The sequence below is a fragment of the Rhineura floridana genome, chromosome 6 (genome assembly GCF_030035675.1).
Source record: "Rhineura floridana isolate rRhiFlo1 chromosome 6, rRhiFlo1.hap2, whole genome shotgun sequence".
Lineage (NCBI taxonomy): Eukaryota > Metazoa > Chordata > Lepidosauria > Squamata > Rhineuridae > Rhineura > Rhineura floridana.
The window spans coordinates 104,593,701-104,605,965 of NC_084485.1; the positions used below are offsets into that span (position 1 = coordinate 104,593,701).

General features: G+C 43.5%; 1 protein-coding gene across 4 annotated transcripts in view; it reads left to right on the forward strand.

Moving 5' to 3' along the window:
- The first annotated feature begins 329 nt into the window (after nucleotides 1–329).
- LRRC7 (leucine rich repeat containing 7) overlaps nucleotides 330–12,265 on the forward strand; it is a 436,741-nt gene continuing 424,805 nt past the window's right edge. For 2 of the 4 annotated variants that reach the window (XM_061633412.1, XM_061633408.1), the window contains exon 1: nucleotides 330–1,122. The gene's annotated coding sequence lies outside the window, so the exon portion shown is untranslated. The remainder of the gene's footprint in view (nucleotides 1,123–12,265) is intronic. The other 2 variants (XM_061633409.1, XM_061633411.1) reach the window with 2 other exon arrangements.

Sequence of the window (12,265 nt, forward strand, 5' to 3'; positions counted from 1 at the left end):
TGCAGATACTGATCACTCAGGGGCTCTGCCCAATCCTTGCACTACCACTGGCCCTCTGTAGTGTCATAGGACTCAAGGAAGGTAGACCCCTGCCAGGGGAGGGAGCCTTATTGCCAGTGTGCGTGGCTACGGGGAATGAATGGCTATGGCTGCGAGGAAAGGCGAAGCCTAAAGAGGCGTGTACTTGACCCACGACCACGGTGGCCTCGTGCAGAGAGTGGATGAGGGCAACTGAGATGGGGAGGGCGTTTGTTCACCACCTCCACGCCCACTCCATTTCTTGAAAAGGGGCGGGCGCGAGAAAGAGCGCGAGCGCTTGGGAAGTGGTGGTTTGAGAGGAGCTCTGACTCGAAGCTTGTGGGGGCGGTTATTGCTTCTCATCCTTCCCCCACCCTCTCTGTTCGTCAGGGCGAGTTCCGCTCGGCTCGGCTCCTTACCGCAGAGGTCGCACTTCTCCCATCCCCCGCGCGGCGGTAGAAAGAAGTGCCTATTTGCCCTCCTCGGTCCCCACTCGCACGCCGCCTCCCAGGAAGGACACCAGGCGCATTCCCCTGTTGGCGCCGTCGTACGTGGGGGCTCCCTCCTCGGAAGCTTTTCGCCGCCTCCACCTTAGGAATGGGGCAGCGAAGGAGGCTCGGCCGCATGCGGGCAGCGCCAGCCTTCCCTCCCTGTCTCCCTCCCCCTTCGTTTCTTTCCCTCATTCTCTCTCCTCTGCAACCATTACACCTGTGAATGGAGGGAATGAATGAAGCTGTCGTTGTGAGGTGAGGAGAAGGCCTTGGCAGTCACACACTCGGGTTTATTTATTTATTTTAAAAAGCCGCTCCAGTTCCGACCGCTCCTCGTGGCCAGCCGTTGCCGCGGAGATGTGAAGAAGCCCTCCCCGCATGCCCTTGTGGAGGCTTGCTCCTGCGCCCCGCTCTGACAGATGCGCTGGGAAAGGGGGTGGTTTGCCCCCCTCCTTTATTTGCATCTCTGTCTCCAGGGCTGTGGCGGCAGCGCCGGCAGGAGCCCCCTTTCTACGCTCGCCTCCTCGGTCCTAAAGGATTGACTGAATGAAGAGCTTGCCTTTTGGGTGGTTGCCTTGGGGGACTGGCAAACGGAGAGACTTCAGCTGACAAGGTACCTGTTCTCCAGATCTCCGTGGAAGGGAAATTCAATATACCCAGATGTTCACCTGAAGGGTATCTGTACTGTGGTATAGTTGGGGGGGGGCAAGAGCAAAAAAAGGAGGCGAATCCTTCTACCCTACCCTATCTTTCCTTTTTTCTTTCTCCCAAACCCTATAAACAGCTCCCCCCCCCCGATGTCTTTATAGGGATCGTAGTCCCCGCTGTTAGTGTCTCCACTACCTGCAGATGATAACGGACTGATTCTGCAGTGGGAGCATTTTCGCTGAGGCTGCGGTCCTTTTTCTTGGGGAAGGGGCGGCTACTCGTATGGTTGGCTGTTACAGGGGCGTGTTAGCTGTGGAAGCACCGTGCGCTCCAACCCCCTGTATGGGCAAGCCAGGATCCAAGCTGGAGGAAGGAGCTCTTTCTGGTTGCTTTCTCTCCGCTTTTTCCTAATTTATGCTGAATGTTGCCTCTTGTTTGGTGGCTGACGGCGGTTTGGGGGCGGTGGGTCAACCACGAAGTGAAGGAAGCGCCCGAGGGTGCCGTTGCTGGTGGTAATCGTTTGAAATGCAGTGGTTGCTAAGGCGAGAAAGCATAGCTACAAAGAAGCTATATTATTCGCCTTCCTTGCTTTGTAGTCCCCTTCCTCTTAAAAGACTTGTGGGTTTTGAGGGGGCGGGATGGTGTGAGGGGACAATCAAGGTGGCTGAAGCTATTTTTTGGTTGCAGCAGCAGACGCTCCCACCTGGCATTCGTGCACTGGGAAATGTAGAGCATGTAGGGCTGCTATGGAGGGCCTTTTTGGGGGTGGGGGCTTCTCAACATGCTGTCAGCATAATCCTCCCCACGCTCCCAAGGAAGAGGGTGTGAACAAGTGGGGAGATGTGGCTGATGGGGCATACTTTCTCTCCATAGAGAGATTGCATAGAGGTAGGATTGGGGCCCATGTTACTGCCTAATACCCACCACCACAGCTTCCAGAGGGAGAGCGAGGTATGCAAGTGGAGCAGAGTGTATTGTTCATGCATGGAATCAGCTATCTCATTTCGGACAGCTTCTGCTCACTCATTGGACACTCCTGCTGAGCCCAATACTCCCAGCCACGCTCCCTACAGACAAAAAGCGAGCAGATAAATGGAGACCGCAGATGAGTAAAAGAGGAGAAACTGCCCCTTGCAGGAGCAGCAACTATTCCTGCAGAATCACTTCCCTTCCCTTCAATCTTAAGGGCATGGCAGGAAAGACTGTGCAAGTGATGGCTGCAAGGGCCAGCTGCTATTACTTCTGATTGCTCTTCTGGCCTCTCTCGAACTCTGGGAGGTTCTGCTTGCTCATTTTCTTTCTCTCTGGGTGACACTGTGGGGGGGCGTGATTGGGCACAGGAGTCCTCCATGAATGAATGAGCAGAAGCTGCTACCACCTCCCCTTGGCTGCTGTCTGCTCTGCCCCTGTTCTGGGCAGTGCAGGAAGAAGTATTAGTTCACTATACCAAATCCCCACTGTTGCACAGCTCAGAGGGAGAGCATAGGTGAGTGAACAGAAGGACAGAGGCAGAAAGGATTGCTCCCTCTGCACACTTGCAGACCTGGACTCTTCCTTTTGGTGCTTTCGTGAGAATTGGGCACAGCTGCACTACCTAGAGAGAAGGCAAGTTAGTGGGGAGAACTCTTTCTCTCTGAGAGAGAAGATGAACAAATGAATGGAAGTAGTAGTCTACTTTGTTTTGTAAGCACTCTGTGCTGAGCCCTACTGACTCTAATTTTCCGCACTGTGCTGCCCAGAGAGGGAGATAGGGTGGATGGGCAGAGGCTTTCACTCGCTTGCCTGTGCACTCCCTCTGGGCGGTGTGGTGAACAGAGGAGCCCAAATGTCTTGGGGACCAGACTACTGCACCTTGGGAGCAGCTGGTTCATGGTAGTGGGCCATCCTGAGGTGCTGGGCCCTTGATAGGTGCCCCACAGTTCCAGCCTCTGGTGCCAGCACTGGTAGCATATTTAGATTCTGCAGGATCTAGACTCATCAGTGAATCCTGGTGAGGACTGGTTGATCTTACGGCTTCAAAGCATATTGTGAAGTGCTTTTTAAAACATACTTATACAGATAAGAGGATTAGATTGTTGGATCTTACAATTCCAGGGGCAATTTATACACACACACCCCAGAACCGTGATCTTGCATTTTAGTGCCTTCACATAAGGACACGATTGGGGCTTTCTCATGTTAGCCATCAAAAGAATGTAGGGTGAAATCAAACCGGAAGGGTTGATAGCTAGACTGGCATTGATTTCAGTGCAGTTCAGACTGTCCCCAGTGGAAATTGCTCTGAAAAACCAGTTTTTCAATATAATTATGTGTGGAACCTTAGTTGGCTTTGTTTTATATCTTTTTTATATCTATATTGTGATGGTGCAGCTGCCATTGTGAAAATGTTCTTAAAAATATTCATACCCTCTGGAGACATCTGAAACATCCACTTATTTCAACCCACCAACGGCCCGCTTCCTCCATCCTCCTCTTCCCAATGGTTGTGACTCAGAGTGGCTTTCCTTTTTTGGTATCGGTGTGAACGAGATGTCTGTAACCCAGCTTTACTTTGCTGTTCCTTCCTTGCCATCCTTATTAATTAAACACCCACAATGTGCCTATCATTAGGTAAAGTTTAGTTGAATCTGGATTGTATTTGCTCCAGTATAACTACACGTAGCCAAATACTTCAGTCAATCTATTTCCCAAGTATTACAGTGAACTGACATGGGAAAGTACCTTTGGCTTAAATGGACCATTTTTAAAAATACGTATGGTCCAGATCTCTTTTGATCTGCACCTTTGCCATTGGATGTAAATTCTTTATCCCAGTGTTGCTGTTGATTGCGATAGTCTAGTATAGGAGTGGGAAGCCTTTGGGCCTCCAGTTGTTGTTGAACTACAGCTCCTGTCAGCCCTAGCAAGCATAGCCAATAACCAGGGCTGATGGGAATTGTAATTTAGCAACTTCTGGAGGGCCATAGGTTTCCCATACCTGGTCTAGTAAATTGGAAATAAACATATTAGGAACTCTTACAAGTGAAACCCATAACAAAATGCTGCAGTGTAGAGCGTTCCTGTTCAGAGATCTATCTAGCCGTGCCCTTTCCTATGATATCCATTCCATTCCTCCTCTCCACTGGCTTTTCATATTCCCCTCCCCGCAACACTAGTTAGCGTTCTGTACCCGCTGAGCATGCTGAGTCTTCATTGGCCTGTTTTGGGTTTGTTTTTATTTTTTATCCCCCTCCCCAGGTTTTTTTGAAAAAGGATTTTTATTCTGTATTTCAACAAGCATTGGCATTCTCCCAGACTTCCCTCCCTCTTGTGCACGGATGGTGCCATTTTTGCTACATAAGGATCCACATTCAGCCTTGAATTTTGGAAACGGAGGAAACGAAGGAAACGATTCTCAGAATTTATTTCACGAGAGAGAGAGAGAGAGAGAGAGAGAGAGTTTCCTAGATAAAAAAAGTGAATGAATGTACACCAGAAAGATAATGGAAGAAGATACCTCAGTTGGGGGAAATATCTGTAATTAGCATGTATTTGTTTCTAATTAAGGCTTAGTAAGGCCATGTAATTTAAATCCAAATTTCCAGTAAGTACTCATTTTAATTACTCCAAAAATTTATTCTTATCCAGTTTGGATAAAAAAGAAATAGTGTTTCCATTAATGGTTATTCTTGGTATAAAAATGTTTTAATTAATATTTTAAGCATTTTTTTTTAAAAAAAGTGAATTCTTGAGGCCTTGAATTGTGCAAGGTTGCTGGGAAATGCACTGTTTCTCACCACATAACCACCTTGTTCATCCTCTGTTGGACCAGAGACACAGGAACAGTTTCTGAGTAATATTTAGCAGCCACAGGGATGATTCCTTGTCTGATTCCCATAGGTTGCAGATACACAAGCGTATTTTGTAGTAATGCGTTGTCACACAGCTAGGTTATAGATCACCCTCTGATCTGCAGTTGGATTAATAGACATTTGTGGTTCATCTGGCTGGTGTTGCATCTTGTTTTAACACAATCTGCAGGAAAACCTAATATGTGAATAAAGTTATGGGGATCAAGATAACGAAGTTTAGATTCCCTTAATTTTGTCATGAAATAACATGGGCTCCTGCTGGGAGGAAGGGCGGGATATAAATCAAATAATAAATACATATTAAATAAATAAAATAAATACTCAGTTTATAATATAGAGTTTAAAATAGTTTGCTGTGCCCTTGAGCTACGTATAGCTTTCATGCTTCCAAATTCTTTCTCCTTTCCCTTCCTCTGCATATGTTTTAGCATTGGAAGGGATATGGCCCTGTGGTCTTTCTCCTAACCCTCTTCTTTTACTTCCAGTGGAAAAACACATTTCCCCTTTATTCCCTTCTCACCGCTCCATTCTTTGGTCTTTCTGACCCACTTGGGAGGGAGAAGCAAGTCCCTGCTTTAAATGGACACCTATCCTGTTCTTGCTATGACAGGAAAAGGTATGAAATTAAGTTGGAGTCAACTCTATGGGCCTGATTCCAGTGCATATTTGTGGAAATCAATTATCCAATGCTAACTTATTTCAGTTGGAGTAACTTTGTGTTGTGTGCTTCCTGTGTTTGCTGTCGTGGAGGTCACCATCTCACCAAAGCATAACACAAGCCTCTTTAGATTTAGAGGATTTTCTTTCCTGTTATTCTTGGTGTGAGTTTTTCAGCTTTTCCCTGGCTGTAAGAATTAGGTAGATTGATATCTCTGACGATGTGTGTCTCGTTGTAGTCCACTTATATTGTAGCTCTATTAAAAGATAACTTCCTGATAAGAGGGAGATAGGTCTATTCTTGTCTTGGGTATTTATGATGATGTCACTATGGTAACATTTTCCCGCTTTGTATTTGGCCTCTGACATTCTCACCTAAAGAGAGCTCAACAGAAAATGTTATTCTTGTTTTTCTTAGGGTGAAGTGTTGTGGGAAGCTTAAATCCAATAAAGGGCGCAGTTTAAATCACAATTATATTTAACAAATTCCTGTTGGTGATCCATGTTTTTAAAAAGGGCAGTAACTTGTGCTGGTTCCATACATTAGTAACAGGAGATGAAGGCTTACCATGGCAACCCCATTTTTTCTCTCTCTTCATCAAATATTGCACTGCATGTGTTTTACAAAAAAAACCAGCACCTTCTGAAAGAAATATCAACACTACAATATATACTACAGTGAACAAACTTAACTATACAGAATGTTTATTCTGAATGCAATTATACCTGCTTTGGGAAAAAGCTGACCTATTTTTTTCTGAATTTTAATGTAGCTTTTAGATTAAGTTGACTTCACACTTCTATTTTTAAAGGTTTGATGAAAGCAATTTAGAGAGAGCCATGCTTTTAAAACTGTAGGTTCCTTCCACCAAAAGTAGAATGCTTGGTTTAAACTAAATATGCAGTAAATCTTACAAATCTGAGAGGGCACAAGAACCCTGCTGGATCAGGTGAAAGGCCCATCTAATCCTTCAGCCTGTTTTCACCTGATATCTATGGGAGGCCTGCAAGGAGGACCTGAGTGCTCCAGCACTCTCCCTGCCCATATGCCCCAGCAACTGGTATTCAGAGTCTTACTGCCTCCAACAGTGGAGGTAGAACATAATAATCATGGGTAGTAGCCACTGATAGCCAGTGATATTTTAGTTTCTTGGGGAACAAATATATTTCCAAATGTCTATATTACAGCAAGAAATCCTTCTAAGTCAGAAATCTTTCTGAAACAATCTTAACTGGCATATTATGCAGACATATCAAAGTCATAATCAACAGAATTGTATTTCATGTAAAGTTTCAAAGTTGTTGATGATATTGCCACTTATAACATGAATATAATGTAACTATTCTGTATTTGCTTATAATTAAATTTTGCAATTTTTTGCTTTATAAAGACTTTGATATCTAATAATGAAACAGCACCTTATTTACAGGGTGAGTATATATAAATAAACACAACGTTATAGAACAATTAATAATTAAATTGCCTTTAAGATTTGTGGAAGAGAAATAGATGCTTATTTTTCTCCGATTTGAAATCACTAGGACTTAAAATAACTTGACTGATTTGTACTCTTATTTTATACTGGTTTTTTGTAAATGCAATAAATTTGTAAAAGAGAGCTCTTTTATTTTTCAGATTTATATATGTCCCGTACACATTATATAGTTGGGTGGAACGTATAGATGAATACGTGGGACAGGGATATTACGTAACAACAATATGATGTTGAATGACAGTCAATCTTAGAGTGGCTGAAGGCACACAATTCCTAAAAGCCTTTCTTTATTTTAAAAACATAGCCTAATTTCCAAAGAACTTGGCTAAGTAGTCCTGTCTCTCAGAAATGAGTGAAGCCACTTCAGCGCTGTGCCCCCAGTTCTTATCCCTTCAGAATGGCCCAGAAGCATGCTATTGAATGTTCATGAGAGATATAGCAGAGCTTGGAAAAGTTACTTTTTTGAACTACAACTCCCATCAGCCCTAGGCAACACGGCCACTGGATTAGGCTGATGGGAGCTGTAGTTCAAAAAAGTAACTTTTCCAAGCTCTGGGGAGAACCAACAGTCTCACTCCCCATGTCCATCTCTCAGGACAAATCATCCATTAGGGCAGTGGTTCTCAACCTTTATGAGTGCGGACCGCCTTTGTAAGCTCAAAACTTTTTGTCCTTACCCCCGGTAATATTAATTTTAGTCTCTGTTAATTGAAAAAAATGGTACGTGGCAAAATCACATTTCCAAATATCCCTTTCCATAAAAAGCTCCCTGCAGACAGGGAGGTGTTGCTTTCTTTTCTTAATGCAGAGGTCCAATCAAATTGGGATCCTCCTCCCCCCTGACAGTCTGAAGATGTCCTGTCCTGTCTCCCAACACCAGTGGGTTAGAGTGGTGGGCTAAGATCCAGATTCAAATCCCCACCCAGCCATTAAGCCCCTGGGTGGGCCAGGCACAGTCTCTCACCCTGACCTATCTCACAGGGTTGGTATAAGGATAAAATGGAAGAGGGGGAACAGTGTGTACCACCTTGAGCAACTTGGAGGAAAGGTGGGATATAAATGCAATAATAATTAAATAAATACATATAAATACAGTACGTGGACCCTAGCCTCAGCCAACACGCTGAGCTTTTTAAAAATCATCATCATCATCAAGAAGCAGCAAGTACAACAGTAAGGAAAAGCAATAACTCAAAGAGAATCAATAGGTTTTGATATAATGCCTAAGTCAGGGTGTCCTGAAATTAGGTATGAAAACTATGAATCTTCTGCTTCTTAGCCTTCCATAAATGCTATAGAGTCATAAATGGTATGGAGAAATTAGATGAATTATTTTGGTGGGAATATGGGATAAAATATTACAGTGGATTTGATAATGGGTTGACCTCACTTGATCCAGTCAACGGCAAATGATGCAATAGTAAAACATTTGAAAAATATTCCTTAAAAATAATTAATTAGGAAAAGAACAGATAGGAATGGTGACATCTATAAAAAATACTTCAAAGTCAGGATAAAAACCTTCTGAATGTTGTTACCTTTTACTGAACAGTCCATGAAATGCACCAACCATTTACAAGAATTATGGCATGACATGGTTTTTGAAAGACACAGAACAGTAGTTCCCAACCTTTATGAGTATGGGACCCCCTTTGTACGCTCAAAAAGTTTTGTGACCCCCCCCCCAGTAATAGTAATTTTAGTCTCTGTTCATTGAAAAAATTGTGTGTGGCAAAATCACATCTCCAAATATTCCTTTCCATAAAAAGCTCCCTGCAGACAGGGAGGTGTTGCTTTCTTTTCTTAATGCAGAGGTCCAATCAAATTGGGATCCCCCTCCCCCCAACAGTCTGAAGATGTCCAGTCCTGTCTCCCAACACCAGTGGGTTACAGTGTTGGACTAAGATCTAGATTCAAATCCCCACCCAGGCGAGAAGCCCACTGGGTGGGACAGACACAGTCTCTCAGCCTGACCTATCTCACAGGGTTGGTATAAGGATAAAATGGAAGAGGGGGGACAATGTGTACCACCTTGCAACTTGGAGGAAAGGTGGGATATAAATGCAATAATAATTAAATAAATACATTTCAGCTGCAGTACGTGGACCCTAGCCTCAGCCAACACGCTGAGCTTTTTAAAAATCATCATCATCATCAAGAAGCAGCAATATGGTAGTGGTGTGATGCTAGATTGTGAAGACAAAAGGGTGGATTAGTTGAGGGGGGGTTAGAGCTTTTAGACCTTGGGACGATCATCCGAACTGATGACTTGGTTAGCAAGCACTTGGGGAATGAGAGTGGAGCAGAGATCAGCACACGCACACACACAAACACACCTGCCCCTCCTGCAAGCATCTGCAGGTGTGCATGCATTTGGGCACGTAGGAGGGAGGAAACCCTCAACTGCTGCAGCATCTTGGAGAAAGAGGTTTGGGGGACAGAATATAGGTGGAAGAAAGCTAGGCACTAGCACACACACAGCCTCAGAGATGGGGGGTGAGCATGTCCCGAGCTTCCTCACTGCTCCTTGGCTCCGTCTGAGCTGAAGGCGAGATCTGGGCGGCCTCACAAATAAGAATAATTTTTAAAAGGAGGTGGCAGCAAAGCAGGAGTCAAGAAAGGCAGACAGGCTGGCTGTCAGGAAGGAAGGGGGAAAGCAGCCTTTCTTTGCAGCCTTGCTTCTTTTTGTTTCATGAAAAGCTCTCTCCTCTCGGTCAGAGTAAGGGCATCAGCAGCAGCGGCAGTGTGAGGACCCTGGAGTTGGGATAGTAATCCCCTCTTCTTCCTGGTAGGACCTCCCTCAGCCTCCTTTGGCATCTGCCATGTGTGGTATAGGCAGATGCCTGCCCTCATCAGCAAAGGCCTCCTCTCTCGTTTGGAGCAAGGGGGAGATGTCATCCACAGCAGCAATGGGGAGCAGACAGTGTCCATGTAGTGAACACTTTAAAAATATATTTTAATAAATAATTTGTTTATTTACTGTTCACGCCCCCCTCTGGATTACTTCATGGGCCCCCTGGGGGTCATGGCCCCCAGGTTGGGAACCACTGCACTAGGGCAACCAAGGAAACCCATGCCAAAATCAGGCCAAAAGTTACAGGTGGAAGAAACCTAAATAATCAATTTAATCCTAATTGAGATCTGTCAGCTTTGGAGTTCAGTATTGAAGTAACTTTTAATGATAGCGTTTTTACAAACAGAAATAAAAAGTAACCAGTTGTTGCTTTGTGGTGTTTCAGTTGCATGTTATAATTTTTTCAATATACGGCAGGGTTGTGGTTATTTGAATTTTTTTCTGTTGCTTAGATTGGAAAATACTATGGGTTGGCTGATGTTTTGAGTTATAGCTCTTATAGGACTTATCCAGAATTGCAACAATATGCAAAAGCATTTGTGCTGACTGCCTATCTTCTGGGCCTGATTTAAGGTGTTAAAATTATTGTTCTAAATTAGTGGTCTTCAACTAGTCCAGAGCAGAGACCCTCCTCTGACTCCCAGCTTTTAACATGGGACCACTTTCACATTTTTACTTTTAATTTATAGTTAATAGTGCTAAAAATGCACATTTCAAGTGGAAATTCATAGAGAAATATACATAGTGTTACCTTAGCATTACTACTAAATGAAAACCAGCGATTTTCACGATTGATCAAAGCAAAAATGGACAAGAAGTGATTGAAAACTAGTGATTTTTTAAAAAGACAAATTCAGTGAGGGGTGATATTGGAAAGGCAAACTCAGAACTCCTTTCCTACAGCTAGACTGTTTTATTGCTTTGTTTTGAGGTTGCCATTGTTGAGAAGTTTTGCTCGCAAATATAGGTGGTACCAAATGGCAGCAGATGGATGATAACTTCACTTGCCAATTCTAGGTATTCTTTACTAAGCAAAATCCAAAACTTTTAAAATGTTATTTGCTGAGAGTTCAATTGTTTCTGCAGCTGATATCTTAATTCCAGTGACTCCATGTCCACAGTGAATGGTGAATGTATCCACTGTATACCTTCACACAACCTTAAAAGCTACAATGAGTTGTTACATAAAGAAGTATATGTTAATGATTTTTCTCAAGAACTATAGAACTTCGTTTTGAAGTTTGATACTGTAGTCCCATGAGTACTTTTCCTCATAACAGCTGTTTCACTTCTATCAGTGTAACAGTAGAGTTTTGTATTCAGAACCCATATCTTTGCAGAGAACTTGTGTTAAGAGTCCTGCCTTCCATGAAAATTACAGTTTTCACACATTTTTTTTAGAAACGATGCAGGACTTCATTCATTTATTTGGAAGTTAGTGCTTCTGTCTAGAAAAAAACAATGAATCCAAGTTGCATTTGGAGCAACTTTGTGAACAAGATGGATCAGTGCGTTCTTCCTGTCATAGATGGAGCAAAGTTTTCTTGTTCTTGAAAATGCAGTTGTCCATTCTTTGAAACAAAAAAATCAAGCAGCTTGTTTTTTTAAAGCTGGCATGATTTGTTTTTAAACGCCTCAACAGCTTTGATGGTTTCAAACTTTGATTTGCTAGCATCTCACCACATTTCAAAAATGGCATGGTATTTGTTTTGGTATTGGCATGCTATTTTTTTCAATACAAATGAACCCATATTTCATGTGGTGTTGCTCAAAACTCTGGATCCTTTTCACAGTGGTGTCCTCTCTTTGCTTTCTGGGATTTTTTCTCAACAGTGAAGCCTATCTTTGATGTTGAGCAAGAGGGCAAGTAATCATCACCATTATGCTTGCATTTTCTTGCCGCACGTTGCATTCACGGTATCCAAAGGATTCAGCTCTCCATCATCGTCTGTATTTCCTCCCACTTTTTATTACTTCTGGCACCTTCTTTCATTCTTTGTTACTTGCTGGTGTCTTTTCCTCTCCCTACCTTCTTGCACTTTTTCATCTCTGTGACCTGTCTTGCTTTTGTTTTTCTCTCTTCTCACCTCCTGCAGTCTGTTTGATTCCTTCTTGCACTTTCTCAGTCCTTTCTCTGTTGCCAATCTGTCCCTTGTCTCACCTTCTTTCACAGTCTATCACCAGCTGTCTGCCTCTTGCCTTTTCTTCTCTGCTGATATCTTCTTCCATCTTCTCTTTCCCTCATCACAC